The following is a 17,240-nucleotide window of genomic DNA, read 5'->3' on the forward strand; positions in this document are numbered from 1 at the left end:
GGAAAGTGGTTGGGTTGGCGTGCTGCTACGCGCCGGAACGTGCCAGATTGGCTACGTGGTTCCCGCCTGTTCGTTGTGCTTCGGCCTCGGCCAAACCAATCTTAATGGGCTTTGCGTGCTAACCATACTGGTGCTAATCGTTCTTAGTGCTCGGGCAGGATTGGTGTTGTGACGTTTTGCTTTTGAGATGAATGAACGGGAACTGGCTCGATACAGCTGGTTTGTATGTATTCGTTATTACTGCACTGCTTGTGTAATGCAAAGTGTCTTGGCGCATTAGGGCTGCATTAGCGGCGCCGGTTCGTGGTGTTCTTCCTTCAGACGTGTCAAGTTCGTAAAAAAAAGAAGCAGACACAGGCGCAAACTTTGTCTGGGTGTTCTCGTGGAGGCTTTTGCTTGCATTGTAAGTTCATTTTTGTTTTGTTTGGTGAAACGAAAAGTTCCGGGCTAGCACCATACATACGGCTCTTTGTATCATTATCGCCATCGTCACAGCCTGACTGCGCTCATTACAGGAGAAAGGCTTCTCCCACATCTCTCCGGTTAACCCTGTCCTGTGCCAGCCGCGGTCACCTTATCCCTGCATACTTGTTAATCTCGTCCGCCTGCCTAACGTCCTTTCGCCCCCTGCTACTATTGCCTTCTCTGAGAATCCAATCCGTTTCCCTTAATGACCATTAGTTATCTTGCCTTCGCTTCACTATCGCAATATGGAGAAACGATGCTGCTATTCAATAGCCGGATCCAACGTAATGTTAAACAGAATAAAAAAAAATCATGCGTTCTTTAACGCAGCGTGTTTTCTCTGCTTACTTAGGTCGGTGCTGAGTATGCAGCTGGTTAGTTTACTCACCGACACTGTCCGACACTTGTGTCTACTCCAGCGCGGAGCGTACGGAAGGCGGGAAGAAAAAAAGGAAGAGAGAGGGGGATGCCGGCATCGCGAGCATGGTTCTGAACGGCCGAAGGGCACCGCAGAGAGCGAGAGCGAGCGAGTGTGTGAGACACGAAACTGGGGCAGGCGGCAAATGGCCCACCGCACGCGTCGGCCGCGGCCGGCAATCTTTCGCGCTGGCGACTTAGTACCTTCGAGGCGTCTCGTTGTCAGCGCCAGGCGCGCGCGGCCCGCTCCATGTCTCCACACTTGATACACTTATCGCGGCTCCTGTCTGTCGTCGCCAGTCGCGCCTTCTCTTCCGGCGCTAATCTCGCGCCTGTTTATCCCCGGCTGCCGCCTCACGGCGGGCGGTTTCCATCACCGTCGGCCGCCTCGGATTGGGCCCATTTCCTGCCATGTACTGGGCGTGTGTTCGTTTTTACATTCCTTTTTGTTATCTTTTTTCTTGCTGGCCATTCGTGTCCACCATTGGACTAGTGCGCTTTCGAAAAGGCGTGTAGGCTCTGTGCTGCTGTGGCTGAGTTTCAGCGAGACACTCGCCGATGTAGGTGACGCCTCCGAGTCCAGCCTTGCAACAGCTTTCACTAGATTCGCAAGCTCTCGATAGCTCCCGCATAGAGCTTGAGATTCGCGCTGTCGTACAGTGCGTTGGTTTACTCTTGCATCCAAGGATGCAGGCGGATCCCACGGTTTGGACTTCTCCCGATAGCTCCGCTAGGTTGTTTGGATGGAATCACTGCTGCGGGAGCTTTAAGCACCCCTTCTGAAAGCAGCTGTATTTTGATTTGCTGTAGGAAAAATGAACACCCGAGGCGAATGCACACCAGAAGTATATTACTTCGCGCGAAAAGGACGGCGAAGACCGCCCCATCGTGCTGCGAGGATTCATTGCAGCTGGAAAGTACCTTAAAGTGGTTGGGTGCAGAACCTTATCGATGTCAGCACGCCGATGCTGTTCATTGCATTTTTATTGCGTGGTCTCGGAGACATTTCTTCCGCGGCAGAAAATGCAAATATATTTGACTTGGATTTCATTTTGCTTTTTCATTTTTGTACTCTTGTAGTCCGCGCTAGAAACGATCTGTCAGGTTTGGACGCTGGGAAAAGCGTTGCTTCCGACTTTTCTTGACCGGCTCTGTTGCAGCACTTGCGCGCTTAACAGAGAAGCACGCTTTACAGATCACGGCCTGCAATATCCCTGAGTGGTGTTGCGTAAGCATTTGTACCATGCTGCTAATTTACTTACGTGCATGATGAACGTAACATCGTTTCACTTTATTTGCGCAGCTAACACGATGGGACGAAGACAACTGTGGGGAAAAAAATAACCATGACCGTCGCTTAGTGTTCCTCATATCGTTTCATTGCACGCGAACGCGAAGTAGCCGAAGCGCGCGTCGCTACCCGCCCTATTTTTGTCTTGACTGAACTGTTAGTGGTTGATTTTAATTTGTTGTTTTTTGTCATAAGTACAGATGGGTCAGTGAGGCCTTGATAAGCAACGGTCCCGACGCGGTGGCTCAGTCCTTATAGAACTGCTGAGGCGGAGAATGCGCCTTCGATCGCGGCCGTGGCGACAGCGTATAGATGGAAACGAAACGCAAGCACTTTTGTACTGTGTCATATCAGTGCATCTTAAAGTATTCCAGGTTTTCGAAATTAATCTAGAGCCCTCAACTACGGTGTCCGCTTGGGCCATGTAGCTTTATACAATATACCATACCATACCATACCATACCATACCATACCATACCATACCATACCATACCATACCATACCATACCATACCATACCATACCATACCATACCATACCATGCCATATACCATACCATACCATACCATTCCTTACCATACCATACCATACCATACCATACCATACCATACCATACCATACCATACCATACCATACCATACCATACTATGACAAGCAAGCCTTAGTGGCACTGCCACAGCGTGATGGTTATTAACGTTTCTCACTTTAACTGCATATAAAGATGCTCGCTCGTCGTATTTTATTGTTTTATCTGTTTTATCCCCAAGACTGCTAAGGAATGGAACCACCTTCCCGCTTCCATCGCCTCCATTACAAATGCCGACTTGTTTAAAAACGGTGTAATTGATTTTTTTTTTATTTTATTTATTTCATACTGCAGATCATCTTACAGGTCCAAGCAGAACAAGATAACACAGATACACGGGTAACAAGTAAAATAAAAAGAAATAACAAGTAAAATAGAAAGAAAAACTAAAAAAAAAAAAAGGCATGCAGGATGACTATGCGCTTACATTTTATCATGTCAGAGAATTCCACTCACTGATGGTACGCGGGAAAAAGGAAAATTTAAAAGTGTCAGTTCTAGCAAAGTACGGGGTAAGTGAACCGGGATGATGGTGACGTGTGATGCGTGTAGCTAAAAACGATAAATAGGGTGCAGGATCAAGAGCCAGTTTGTTATTTATGAGCAAGGAAAGAAATTCTCGTCGAATATTTTTTCTTCTTACCTCAAGAGGTTGGATACATTGTAGTGCTGCGTTACCTGTTCTGTTTTTGTTGTGTACCACCCACTCCTCTCTGTAATGCTTCGGCCCTGAGAGTAAATAAATAAAATAAAAAATAAAATTTGCTAAGTTTCATTTGCAGATGTCGTCACGATGCCGGGATTCAGAGCGCGCAGTCATTACGATGTTTTCACTATTGAACATTTGGCCTTTTGCCATTGTTAAGTGCCTGCCTTGCAGCGGCAGCCGCTGACCGCAATGCATGTTATAGCCCTGACGTCGCAGGCTGTTTCTGCATATGATGCAGTCGCAGAAAAAGTCAAGTAGGAGAAGAATTGTACGAAATTCGGCCTCTGTTTTTAAATTACATGTGCTGCCAACAGCGGTCACTCAGTAACGCAAGTTAACCTGAATAGGCGTTATTGCATAGTGCAAGCGTATGATCTCGTGGTCCTCCTGCAGACAGGAACCCTTCTCTGTCCTGCAATAGCAAAACACTTCGATCCGAACACAGATGGGCGCTGCCCGCACTGTGGAGAGATCTGCGATATCTTTCACATGGTGTGGGCATGTACTCAGAATCCTCACCTTCCCCCCTCCCCCACCCCCACCCGAGAGGCATGGGAGACTGCCCTCCTCAACTGCTCCACACTGGAGTCCCAAAGGGCTCTGGTCAAGCGGGCGCGAGACGGGGCCTCGTCATGCGGTGTCCCGGACTAAGGATACCGACCATGCAGCAGGGTTATTTATTTTTTTTTAACCCTCAAGCTCTCTTGATTAAAGTTTTTCACCACCACCACCACCACCAGTAGATCCCTTAGCGTTTTGCAATATAGTTGTGTGGTTTGCTGGAATCCTTAACGTTTTCTATCCGGTGACACTGTCGGCGGAGAAAGCACTTAGCGACGGGACAGCGTTTAATTTTTTATCGTGCGGAGGCCAGCGCACGTGCTCCTCCTCCATTTTCTCTCCGCGCTTTTGCGTATTTTTTTCTTGCGTACGCGAACTTCCGTTTGCACTTTAGGTGATTTGAATTCATGCCCTGTTCTCAACAAGGACGTTGCAAGGTCCTTGTGCTGCTTTTGAACTTTAGGCACTTCACACGGGTAGCGCTGCGGCAAATCTCAGTAAGTGCGAAAAGCTGCCGCCATTGTTGGCTCTAATTTTAAAGCGCATGATTTAGCGTTTTTTTTTTGTGTAGTCAAGGGCAAGATCTTGATGCTTTTGGTCTTCGACCTCAGCGCTTTTATTATCTACGTTTTTCCAAGCGGAGGCAGTATCTTCCCATCTTTCTTTCATTTTGCAAAACTCGCAATGTACGCTACACGTGCAGAGGGCTTTTTGCGTATTCCTTCTCGCCTTCTTTCTTGGGCTTCCCGGCTACTGGACCTGTACAAATGTCCTCTTCCAATGTACGAAAGAAGCGGAGATAAGTGCATGTGGTAGAATGGCCGTGCCAGGCGGGAGATCCTTAACGATAAGGGTGCACATCCTCCTCTCCTCTCCCCCTCTCTCCTTATGTACCACTCCTTTTCTGTTCTTCCCGATCCTGGCCGACATCATCTGCGGTCGTCGCGGCCTCTGCAGCAGTTTTGGTTGCCGCGGCTCGTGCTTCGGCTCATACGCGTCTCCCTGGCTACCGCGAACTTCCGCGCCGTCATGACCCGGAAGAGACGCTTTTAATAAACCATTTCCGGCTAGCCATGCCAGTTTCCGCCTGTGTTGGGTCGTGCTTGGTCGACCCACTGGGGTGCACGCTGTAGGTGGGACCGCTGCGTTTGTTTCCATGGCGACGCAGCAGCCGGATTCCTGGGTTATCATAGTCGCCTTTTTGGCGTTTCAGCTGTTGCGCCTCGCTGTCTTGTGAGAAAGGAACCTTACTTTCCTTTATTTTTGCCTCCTCGTTTCCGCTAGAATTCACCGCTTTTTTTTCCTTTGTTTTGCAGCTTATCATGTTGCGAATTATAATATACCTGCAATAATTTTTTCTTTTAATATTTGTTCTAATCACGTGGGCTGTGCAGTGCGTGCTTGGACTCTCTCTTACATTCGTAGAAGGCGTATCCGTGCTTCCTGTGTGATATAGTTTAGATTCGCATTTGATGCGCCGGAATGCATCGGTGCTGGTGTCTCGTGAAACTCAGGAGAAAAACTTGGTTTTTATTGCTTTGCACTCGTGAGAAGTGTCTAAAGTTTGAGAGTGCATTCAGAACAACCCGCGCCTCATTTTACGGCTCTTTGAATTATGGATATCTCTGCGAGAAAGATGTCGTTTCCGGTCTTAGCAGAATGAGCCCGCCTGCGACAGTCCTGCGTATACCTCCGTGTTACTTTGCGAAACTGGAGCGATTTATTGCAACCTCGTCAGAAATTTTTTCCCCGACTTAATGAGCTACATCCGCAGCGATCAAGTACAGGACTAAAGAGCGTTACTGGTAGCGTTACCGAAGCTATTTTCCTCTGAAACAGCTGTCTACTACTCAATCCCTCCGTTGCTATTGGCGCTTTAAAATATAGCGGGCTGCAGAGGCAATATATGGCCGAAAAACAGAACTCTCCCTTAATGACGTTTGCGTATTTCCATCTATGAAAGATTTAACTTTGCTATGGAGAATTTCCTTGGCAACACAAGCGGCTATGAGGGTAATAGGAGAGCACGGACGCGGGCGCAGCGAGCGCATTTGCCGTTTTTCATCGGTTTCGAGAGCTTCCCCGTTGGGTTTCGATTTCGAAACCTTGCCACACGATTCTGATGCGATTCTTTCTAACGGCGGCCCGCATAGGTCTCCCATCTCTCTCGTGCGCTTTCGAGCGCCTATTGATAGCTCTTCTGTTCCTGGTCGACCACGCGCACAGAACCCGCTGAACAAAGCAGGGCGTTTCCATGCGGTATGCGGGAATGTTCTGCTGGTTGTTGTACACGGCAGGGGTATCCGCAGTGCTAGGCGACGTCGCCGCCATATGCACCCGACCTTCATGTTCATACGAGCTTTGCACGAGCTGAGGCACATTGGTGTTACTTCTTTTTAAGAATGCATCAGTATAGGCTCCCAAAGCATCGCCGGGTGGCGCTGCTGCGCCTGATGTGCAGCGCCATCTATGGGAGAAAAGTAAAAACTGGGGTGCTGATCGCTGCTCGCGCTGCTTTCACCACGCTTCTTTGCACGCGCGCTTTCTTGCACGTGCGCGCGCCCGCGCTGTCGCGATGTGTCGCCTGCATGAGCCACAATAAGATCGTTCAGACTGACGCGCAGTACTGCAATGCAAACTTAATTAAAGGGGGGAAACTGATTAGTCGCGTCTACTGTGTGGAGCAGACGATCGACGATGAGGAAGCCCATTTGACTGTAGAATGCGTTTCTCGAGTGAGTATTAACGTCGTACTGTATGACATGTAACTAGAGATAAGTCCACTGTATAATTATATGCTCGAAATATGCGAAGTACTATCAGCTCTGCGAAATAAAGCGAGACACTTGTTGTCAGTTGTTGCATGCGATGCGCAGGGCGATCCACTTACGTGCGAGTCGAAAGGACATGCGACCAGGCAACAGTTCGTCAACATTCTACTCCACCTTGGGGGAACCCCCTAAACATTTGACCACCATTGTTCACACTTGCAAGTGCGACCTGCGGGTCGCCTTCTCGCTTGAAACTAAAACTCTCCGGAATAACATTGCTTGCGCGTTTTCGAGAATTTCGTCTGCTTTGACCGCGTCTCCTGCACTCGCGCTCGGTGCGATTCGCAATGCACTACGGCGACCAGGAGGATGTCGTGACGGTATTGATGTGCACCGCAGTCGTATAAGCGTCATGATGACAGCGACAGCGGCGCGCTTCTCAGGGCCGGCCTGCCGACCTGTTTGCCTGCCGCCGCCGTCAGAAAAATACGCTAATATTGTTTGTTCGCGTTCATACCGTACCCTGGAGTAGAGCAATGTCAAAAATGAATCATTTTTGAGGACCGTTGGCCAATACCGAGCTGCTGGTAGAAGTGATAACTGCGATACAAGCATATTTCTTTTCCAAAGCCGCTTTGCTGATGCCCAGTGCTGCTCGCCTGTTGTCACCTGGCTCCGCCGTTAAAGGCATCACGGGAATCGATCACGTCTTTGTTTTATTATGCGACGGTGAACATAGTAAAACGGTGACGCGAGTAGCACCTTTATTACAGCGCTGGCCAGTTCCGAAGTGCCCTCAGCTGCAGCATCGATGCGAAATGGTTAGGCTTAGCGACGACTACGGCAGCGAGGGAGCAGCGCAGCTCGTCGCCCGGCGTGGCCGCGGGCGACGTCGTTGCCGAAAGCTCGACTGTCCGCGGACGGCGTCATTGCCAAAAGCTCGACTGTCTCGCCGATTAGTTCAGCGGTTTGCGACTCGCCGTCGCAAGGCTGGAAAATCGAGCAGCGAGCGACTTGCCTGCGCGTCGTCTGCCACTTTTTTCGTGCATGGTAGGGACCACGATGTGGTAGGGACAGACTCACTGGCTCTCCGAAGAGCGCGGCCGCATACTCGCTTGTTCGCGGTAAGAGTGGATCACCGTGTACGTACGCTTTGGTTTTTACATTACGGCCTTCGTACTACCTCCTTGTTGCTTCGCCGAGACCGCGTCTGTCAGCGCGAAGGTTGCGCCTCGCGCGATTCTCCCGTCGCACGTGCACACAAAGCTAGCAGGGCGTCTGCTACGGCGCCGCCCCGAGTTTCCGCTGCTCGCCGCTGCAGCGCTGGCGTCGCGCTCCCAAACTTGAGCTTGGGTTCCCTATAGCATACGAGCTATACTCCGCAGCAAATTTTTCTTTCATTGGAGGGGATGCTAGGGAGCCGAAACACGCCCTCTCTTCACACTTACGGGAATATATTCACCGTGTGCAGTTATTAATGAGAAAGCACTTCTTGTCTCATGATTGGCGTGTGCAGGACCTGTTGGCAGAGCGTGTCATCAGAGCGTGTCCGCGCGAAAATGACCATTTGAAAAAAAAAAATAAATAAAAATTCGCCGGAAGTGCGGTTCAAACACAGGCCCTCTGTGTGCCAGGCTGGCACGCAACGCATGCACCACGAAGGGGTTTTATTTTTTTTTTCAGCATGGTAGTTATTACACGCGTTTATATGCAGGAAAGAGCTATATATTTTTACAAAGTAAGCAACCAGTAGCAGTGCAAGTTGAATGGAAACACAGCACCACACAACTGAAGCACACGTCTTAACGCAATTTAGTTAAAACGGTTGCAAGGAAAACCAAGACATCAGTAACGGAATCCAGTACGGTTGATAGTCACTAGACTCATTTAGCATACCGTGTACCGTGTACCGTGTTAGCGTTAGCGTTAGCGTTAGCGGAGTAGCGGGAGCCCGTGCGCAGCCAATGCGCATGCGCAGATCGCCTTGTCGGCGCCAGATGGCGCCACGTATCCGGCAGGTGCGCGCGCGTGTATCATCGGGACCAATCAGCGCGGGCTCAGCGGCGGTGGGCGGGCACCTGGTACTCCGGTAACGGTTACGGTAACACGGTACACGGCATGCTAAAAGTGTCTACTGTCTTCGTAGGTGTCTTTCAGCTGGCGCACCATCTGGCCGAAATGTGTGCTGGGGGACAAGACAGCCTCTGCATGCCGGTCCAACATGCGCATTTTCCAGAAGGCGTCGTTGGTTCAAGCCTGTTAGAGGGGCACGAAATGAACGCGTTGTGGTTTGTATGATAGTAAAGTGTGTTAGGGTTGTGTACTAGTGTTAGACAACGACGACTTGCAAAAGAAGGTTGCTGAGGTCATCCAAGGGTCACGTTACTATGAAGACTTGCAAAAAGAAAAAGTTCTTGACTTTCGAACACAGATGTTTTCGCATTTCTTCAGACCAGCAGACCGCAGTGGTCTCCAATCTTTAGTTTTCTCGTAAAACACAATATATCGCGAATATTCGTTTTTTAAGGCATGTTTCTAAGACGACTTACAACTTTCAGCGTTTAAAGTCAAGCAGTCGACCGTTGGCAGGTCGACAGCACAGGTCTGTCAATGCGCTTTCATTGTTGTGTATCAACCATGATGTACTGCTCACGCGTTCAGGCCTGGTTGTGCTTGTCTGCTGGGGGTCTATCAGTTGCCGCGTTAACACGACGTCCTTGCGTCAGAACCTCAGCCCTTGCAGTGATTTCGCTTGCGTGTCCTCGTTCTGTTTCTCTGGGGCAATTGCAGTTCGGGTAGCCTGTCACTGATGCATCAGCTGGTTTAACCGATGTATGCTTTTCCTCAAGGAGCCAAAATTTGGGGACGATTCCGCACTGCAGTTTTTACAAGCCGTTGGGCACGCTTATTGTCACAGTTTTATATCTTTGTGTGAAACAATTCGGCTTTGCGCCACAGCGGTTCGTGTCTTCGAATGCTGAAACAGTGGAGGGACACGGAATGGACTCTGAACTGTGATATTGGGTGTTTTAAGTCGTTACCGCAGTTTATCTTGCAGATGTTCTCAAAATGAAAGCACCACACAGGAATGACTAGAGAAAACTCCCGTGTTGTCGATTTGGAGGGTGCCCGACAGAACACGACAGAGCGACCTATTAAAAGATGAGCGTAGTTTCGAATTGGTCAGCAAATGGGATTATGGCACATTTGGTTTGGTTTTATAGGGTTAATATCCCAAAGCGACTCAGGCTCTGAGGGACGCCATATTGGAAGGCTCCAGATAATTTCGACCGCATGCGGTTCTTTAACGTGCACTGACATCGCACTGAACATGAAAGTCGCGGGTTCGATTCTGCCTCGTGGCGGTCGCATTTTGATGGAGGCGAAATGCTACGTCCCCTCTACTGTGCGATGTCAGTGCACATTAAAGAATCCCAGGTAGTCGAAAATATCCGGATCCTTCCACTACGGCGTCCATCATAGCCTAAGTCGCTTTGGGAAATTAAACCTACAAACCCAAATCCATTGTTCCATAATCCTGACTGCTAACCCATTCAAATATATACACAGCTTTCAATAGAGGAGTCATCCAGGCGCGGAAAACACCGCGGGAACTTTGAGTTTCACGCCCACGAGGCTCGGTTTATGCGTTTTGTGTGTGCAAACAATCGCTGCCGATCTATAGTTAGTGGATACACATAATTTTCACTTCTTTTACGCTTTAAATTTAATAAGTGGCGTCTTGTCAATCGATAGCGCATAAAATTGAAGAAGGAAAGCCGGTCGATTTCAGCTTCAGAAACTGTCTGTCTGTGAAGGTTTCCTCTGTTTTGTGGCTTCACGAGTTTACGAAAGTGGTTTCAAATTCAAAATACGCTAAAGCAATCTCACATCTAAACGTCTCGAGTCGCAGATTCAATGGAAACAATTTCCGGCACGTGGACGATACATCTAGCAAATGTCTTTTGGTGAAATCGTGATGTATATTTCTATATGTCTGCAGATTTTTTTTCCCTTCGGGAGGGCATGAGCATAATCTATCTAGAAGGCCAGCTTTGAAGAAACAGCCCGACGTTACCTGCCCACGCACGTTGGAGGACGTTTTATTCTGCTTTGTAAAATATGGAAAAATACATATTTTACCTGTCAACTGCCGACGAGAAAGGTCCGCATTTTTTTGAAATTTATATTACTGTTGTATCGGAAGATGGCTGCTGGATGTATTATCCACGTGTCGGTAAGGAACTGCTGCCATTTGATCCTGCGCACTCAAAGGCGGTTAAACGCGCGATTGCTCTCTATAGCTTGAAACCTTTCACAGTCATGTTTTGAAGCCCTAATGGACCGGCTTTTCTGCTTTATGCGCAGCTCCAGACACTTTACTGAGAAATGTCAAAGGTAAAGCGAACAGTGCGAATGATGAAAATGTTCGTAAGAAGGTCAGACTGGTGGCGATTGTGTGCACTCACAATTTTTTTTTAATACTCACTAGTTGCAAGAATGTCGCCGTAAAGCAGAAATGTACTGCATTCTTTATCGCGTCTTGAAAAGTTCCGTAACTCTGTCAGAATAATGAATGGGGGAACACGCGAAAGAATAATAATCTGTAGGTTCAAACAGCGCACACAGGCGGGGACGGACAGTGAAGAAGACGAATAGAGCACGCACCGATAAGGACGGAATGTCATGGAATACCAAGTAGCTCAACAAACGACTTGTTTCCAGAATAATCTGGCTGTAAACGGGACATCGAAATTCGCTCGTGGAATGAGCCACAACTGTTGTTTTCCAAACGGGCTGACTTATGAGCGGCCGACAACGAGGGCATCACTTAACGCTTCAGAACTGAATTGGCTCACGCTTTCCCCATCAGTGCATATACTGTGACTGCGAGACTGTGTTCTCTCATTGACATGATCTTTTGGCACGCATACTATAGTTGGATACAACTCAATAACGAAGTGGCTTTTCCCCGTCAAAAGACTCTCTTCCAGCCAATGGCGTAGGCCGATCCTCATTACCCTACTAGCGTGGAAATGCAGGGAGTGACAAATGAAAGGGTACAGTTCTTCCTTCCATCGTCGGGTATAGTCCCCTCCCTGCTTTGTCATGCCGCTCCCTGCATTGTCACCCTAGCAGGGTCATGAGAATCGGCCGACGCCATTGGCTAGGAGTGGGTACGTCCGTTGACGATGAAAAGCCGCTTCGTTTTTGAGTTGCATCCGACTACAGCTCGGAAACTGAGGGAGCCCTAACTTGTCTGCGAAGCAGAGGCTGGATGAAAGCGCCTCCCTATACCTGCGTTGTTGAAGTTCCTGTGCCGCGTATGTGTTATCCCTCGTGCTTTTTGTACTGCTACGCTGTGTACTATCGCGTGTGATATGACTTGCAACAAGCATCAGGTGTTACGAGCTCACTTAAGAAGCCATGCGAGTCGGGCACTGCTGCCAAGTTCTGTACATAGCCTCCCAGCATTGTGCCCGCATACTTGGTGCTGTGCAGCATGGCGAATTGAATTGCTATCAAGCGGAAACCAGGATGAGGTGGCCACCGGAACGTTGAAAGTCATACTGAGCGCGACTGTACGTTCCCGTTTTCCAAACAACAAACAGCTGCAACCAAACAACAAAGAGTTGCAAGTAGCGCATGGCCTGTCGTTTCTCTCTACTGCGTCGACGTTCAGCGCTTGACACGGAGGTGCAGAACACCGATAAGCGCGTCTGAACCTCCCGAACCTCCTCACTTGAGCCAGGCAAGCCTCTCCACGGAGGGAAATCTGTGTTCCCAGCATTTCCGTCTCCTTCGCCTAAGCGTGGCAAAGGTGAGGGTTACGAGACAGTGCCCGTGGGGCCAGATTGAACAATATTTGTCGACGTATAGGTAACTAAGCTTGCCGGCTGCGATCTGATGAAACACGTTATCATTCTTTGAACGCTGTTTCTTCTCGGGCTGTCTTGTTAGTCTTGCTCGGTCATGCAGTGTCGGTGTGCTATTTCACACGCTTCGTTAGGCCACGCGCTGCGCGCCTAGCTCGGCGGGAATCGTGTGGGCATTGCGCCACTGCATTGCTTCTCTGCAGAGAACAGCCGTATTTCGTCAGTCCTCTGTGCGTGACGCTTTCAGAGTCCCTTGCAGAGCACTCTCGTTTCAAGTGGGTTGCTGTTACCTCGCTGTTGGCGGTTGTGTCTGTGCGTGCCGTCAGTGCCAAAAGTTACACGAGGCTTAATGGCTTACTTTTCGTATAGTGCTGCCCTTATGGCTTCCCAAGGACAAAAAGGCCTTGGAAGGTGAGGACAAGGGTCTCCTTACGTTACAGAGATTGAGAGCCTGAGGAGTGGCGTAAGTGTTCCACGATACGACTGAGAAGCAAGCCTGGTTACTCTTGATACTGATGATGATTACGTTTTAATGACGAAAAGGCAGCTTTACCAAAGAGCACAGTGCATAACGTGTTTAGGCCTGCAGGGATGGGGCCTGGGGAAAGATGCATTTTCCATAGCACATCATCGCAGAGAATTCGATCACAAGGATATAATAATGCTTGCACGTACAACTTCAGCTACGAGACTACGAAAGGTGAACAAAAATGTGAGCCACGGAAAATCGCGTCCTTGTCATGAGAAAGAAGATACGCACGATGCTTTAATCTTCGCTGTTTTCAGGCTCGCCTTTATTTCTTTATAAATTTGGTCTTGCCTCGGTGCTCGTCGCTGCTCAGGCAATCGCAACGCATGACTCACGTTCTCTTTGTAGCAGCGTTGTGTTGCTGCTGATTAGGGCAGCGTCTCATCTGCCTCCACTAGATCTGTGTGGTCGTTGTCGCCCCCGTAGTGTTTGTAATCCTCGATCTCTCAGCAATAATGAACCTTGCGATGCTCTTTATTCTTTCCTTTTTTTCTACTTGTCCCTGGTGTGCCCGCTCCCGCTTGTTGCAGGGCGCCAATTAAAAGGCCTTGCGCTTCGTCGCATGGCGCACTTTCTCGTTCAGTGGCCTAATTTATGCGCATGCTTGATGGGATCCTTTGCTCTTACAGAAATTATTCATGCTCGCTTTCCTCCTAGCACAGAGGCGGGCATCTTTTGTGCGGAATGCGGGAGCGAGTGCTGCGATAATACCGCGTACTCTTTTTTTCTTTTTTTTTTTCTTTTTGTTGCGCTCCTTCTGACTACTTTACGGGTTTGATGGCATTTGGAGTAATAACGAAGCGAGACGCTTTGCTTACTCCGTAGTTTGTCCGCTACTCGCGTATCCGCCTCCCACACTTCTCAAACACGAGTGACGCAGTGCTTTCTTTTTTCGGGAACGGATCTTGTGTCGCTCGGTTTGGTAATGCAGCCCATGGTTTGTGCGTCCCCAGTTTTCGTTTCAACCATTGGCACGTTCCTATCAGTGTTTCTTTCTTGAGACATCTGTCGAGGAACTTTCTTTTTAGTAGTCTGGAGTCACAGTGGGATCCCTCAGCAGTTTCTCTATTGCTGTGGTGTTCCGCCTCTCAAGCTGGAGCTAGCGACTATTTTTTGTTTTCTTTTTTTCTCAGTTGTGGAGGCTGTATTTCGATTGCGGCAAAGTTCGAAAAATTTCCCCGGATGTTTTTCTGTGCCCTTCTACGGTCTTCTTTATTTAGGAAGGGTTGGGGAGTAGGATGGTGAAAACAACCCTGACAGTCGCTCTTTAGCTGTCGAACGCGTTAGGAAGGCTTTAAGCTTGACGCGTATTTGCGTAGCTGCGGAGGCTATTGCCCAAATAGTTAGTCCTGATTTCATTATGTGTTGTGCTGTGCGATAGCATTAGCAGCTGTTGATTCCTTTACCAAAGTGATGTCATTTCCGGTGTAATGACGTCACTTTCATCCAGCCCATCGCGAATTTTATGACCGACAACGCATATCGGCCCCATGGTCCTTCTAAAGCCGCCATATGTCCGGAAGAAGGTAGGAAACCTTTAAGAGCGTGCAGGGGAAACTTTTTCTTTCGAAATTCATTCTCTTAAGAATGGGATAGTGTGCTTTCAATCTTATTTTAAAATTTGAGTAACTTTGGTTGTTTTTGATGGCTTGTGTAGTATTGCAGATCGCGGTCTTTTTAGCTGGGAAATTTTCGTTCCATTGTGACGGAACACCTGGAAAAATCGGATCACCTTAAAACGACTAGCGATTGTGGTATGCGCTTTTGTTTAGGCGAACAGGTAGTCAAGTATGCATTTGTATGCTCTGACGGCACACTGAGTATTTCAGTGCTTTGGGCGCGTTTATCAGAAATGTTGGGATGGCCCAACGAGAGAACCTACTGCTGATTGTCTGTGAATGCAGTTGTAAAGCACCTTTTTTCCGAATGCTGTGGAATAAGTAGGTTTTGTATGCGGCATTCGGAAGTTAATAGGGAGTATGCTCGAATGGGGCTAAATGGGAGTAAACAGGGAGAAAGCTGTCCTCAAGCATTCTCCCTTTTATAAAAGGTAGTGCACTATAGGACATATTAGTCCCTTTTTTACTCCTTTCTGGTTAGACTGCTGAGTGCCCCTCATATTTTTCTGTGTGCAACCATCTCTTCCAGTGGGGTGCTCATTTGTCTGACTTGCGGCATTGATCTAGGCGTTTTTAAGTTTATTTCGTCGTCTTGCTTTCCATCTACTATACCACAAGTCCTAGTGCGGCGCTGATCGAGCTTTAGAACGCTTTTCGTGCATTGCTTGCGGCAGCTGCACGAAGCGCATTTATATTTACCCTTTATTCTTTAGTTGCGATTTTGAACCTTTTTTTATATTTAGCTTTTATTCTTTAGTTACGATTTTGAACCTTTTTTTATCACTCTCTGATGCCATAGCTGGATGCTAGCGAACATTTGAAGAAGTTGAGTAAACCTTTTCGCCGCTCTGCACAAGTCTAACATTGTATTATTTTTGTTCCGTGCTTTCTGTGACTCATACGCCGCAAGCTGCCGTCATGGGGTATCTGCAGATTGAAAAAGAAAAAGAAAAAGGGAAAAATGTGAAATCAGAATATTTTCTAAAGCGGCAGGCTAAGGGGGACCCGATATTCTTCTTGCAGGAATAAGTCGCAAGAAGCGTGTATGCTCATCTTCAAGTGTTTGGTCTCGAACCGGCTTTTCAGAGTCTCAGCGGGTTGCCTTCAAAAGAACGTCTTTCAACCGAGTTCGCACCAACTTTTCTTTTTTCTCTCTCTCTGTGCTTCCCCAAGCTTGTGCAATGCTTTTTAAAAACAGGAAGTGCTTCAAAATCCTTGGTTCTGCCTGCAGCACCTTCATACTTCCGCAAACGCCGTGATCAGTTGTCCAGCCGCTTATAGCGATAGCCCGCGATGAATCGTGCTGCTTATAAAGGAATAATCATTCTCTGCCAGCACCAGAGAGCCGCTGGGTTTCTTTTGGCGGCAGTGCGATTCAAAAGCGCTTCAGTTCCGCGAACAATAAACAAATACGCTGGTCTGTGCGTGTGTGTCTTGCTTTCCCTTTCAAGTCGCCTCTGTCCAAGTGCAGTCTTGGAAGTTTCTGTCCAGTTCTCCAAATCTGAAGCGCCGTTGAATGTCCATTCCGGTTCCAGTATTGCTTCTGCTTGAGGCACGGCTCGCTCCTTACGCGTAATGCCCGTTCTTATTGGCGCTCTGAATGGCTTGTGAGCGGCTTTCAGCCCAACGTCTCTGTGCCAAGCATTTGAGCACATCACTGTGCCTTGCCGTCAGTCGCGTATGTGTGCTGCGCTCTGTATTCGGCTAGTAAGGAAGATTATTGGTGACCGTGCGATTTAATTCATCTTCGAATTTGGGAATCTCGACTAAACGCCTTGTTTTGTTTTTCTTGCCTTCTCCGATGTGCCCCTTGTGTGTGACCTCCCTTCCTTTACAGGATTAATTTTTTTTTTTTTAAGCGCGGACTGCTGATTCACTGCAGCTTTAACTGGGCCTTTCAAAGTCTCTCATCCACTTGCGATTTGAATTCCGACATTTCAGGCTGTCGTACGTTTTGCGGTTTCGCAATTGGTCTCATTTCCTTTGCTTTTGACGGCAGCGACATCAAACTCCTTAGCACGTGTTCGACCTAGTTGTCTTTCATTGTTATTTGTAATTCCTTTCAGTTTTTGATGGCTGACGCGGTTGGCTCCTGTATACATTAAAGTACTAGCGAGAGTGGGCTTGACCTTCCAGCGTGTGTAATCGTCCGTTTTGCCATGTTCTTTTAAGTACACTCTCTTTTTGTGAGGGTAGCTGAGTGAAGTGCTTCCAGTCTATGCTTGTTTTTTTTTTGGTTTTCGAACCCCAGGTGGTCGAAATTTCCGGAGCCCTCCACTGCGTTGTCTCTCATAGCCTTAATCGCTTTGGGACGTTAAAGCCCATAAAAACCAAAAACCAAACCAGTCTATGTGTACAAAAACGTAATGCCGCTCAAGCCAGTTATTCACCTATGTTTTGTTTTTGTTTTGAGGTTG

At 48.2% G+C, this 17,240-nt stretch overlaps 1 protein-coding gene across 4 annotated transcripts in view; it reads left to right on the forward strand.

Moving 5' to 3' along the window:
• timeout (circadian regulator timeout) overlaps window positions 1-17,240 on the forward strand; it is a 320,135-nt gene that overhangs the window by 219,541 nt on the left and 83,354 nt on the right. The gene's annotated exons all lie outside the window — the stretch shown is intronic.

The sequence above is a fragment of the Amblyomma mixtum genome, chromosome 6, assembly GCF_055824585.1.
Source record: "Amblyomma mixtum isolate Tamu chromosome 6, ASM5582458v1, whole genome shotgun sequence".
Taxonomy (NCBI): domain Eukaryota; kingdom Metazoa; phylum Arthropoda; class Arachnida; order Ixodida; family Ixodidae; genus Amblyomma; species Amblyomma mixtum.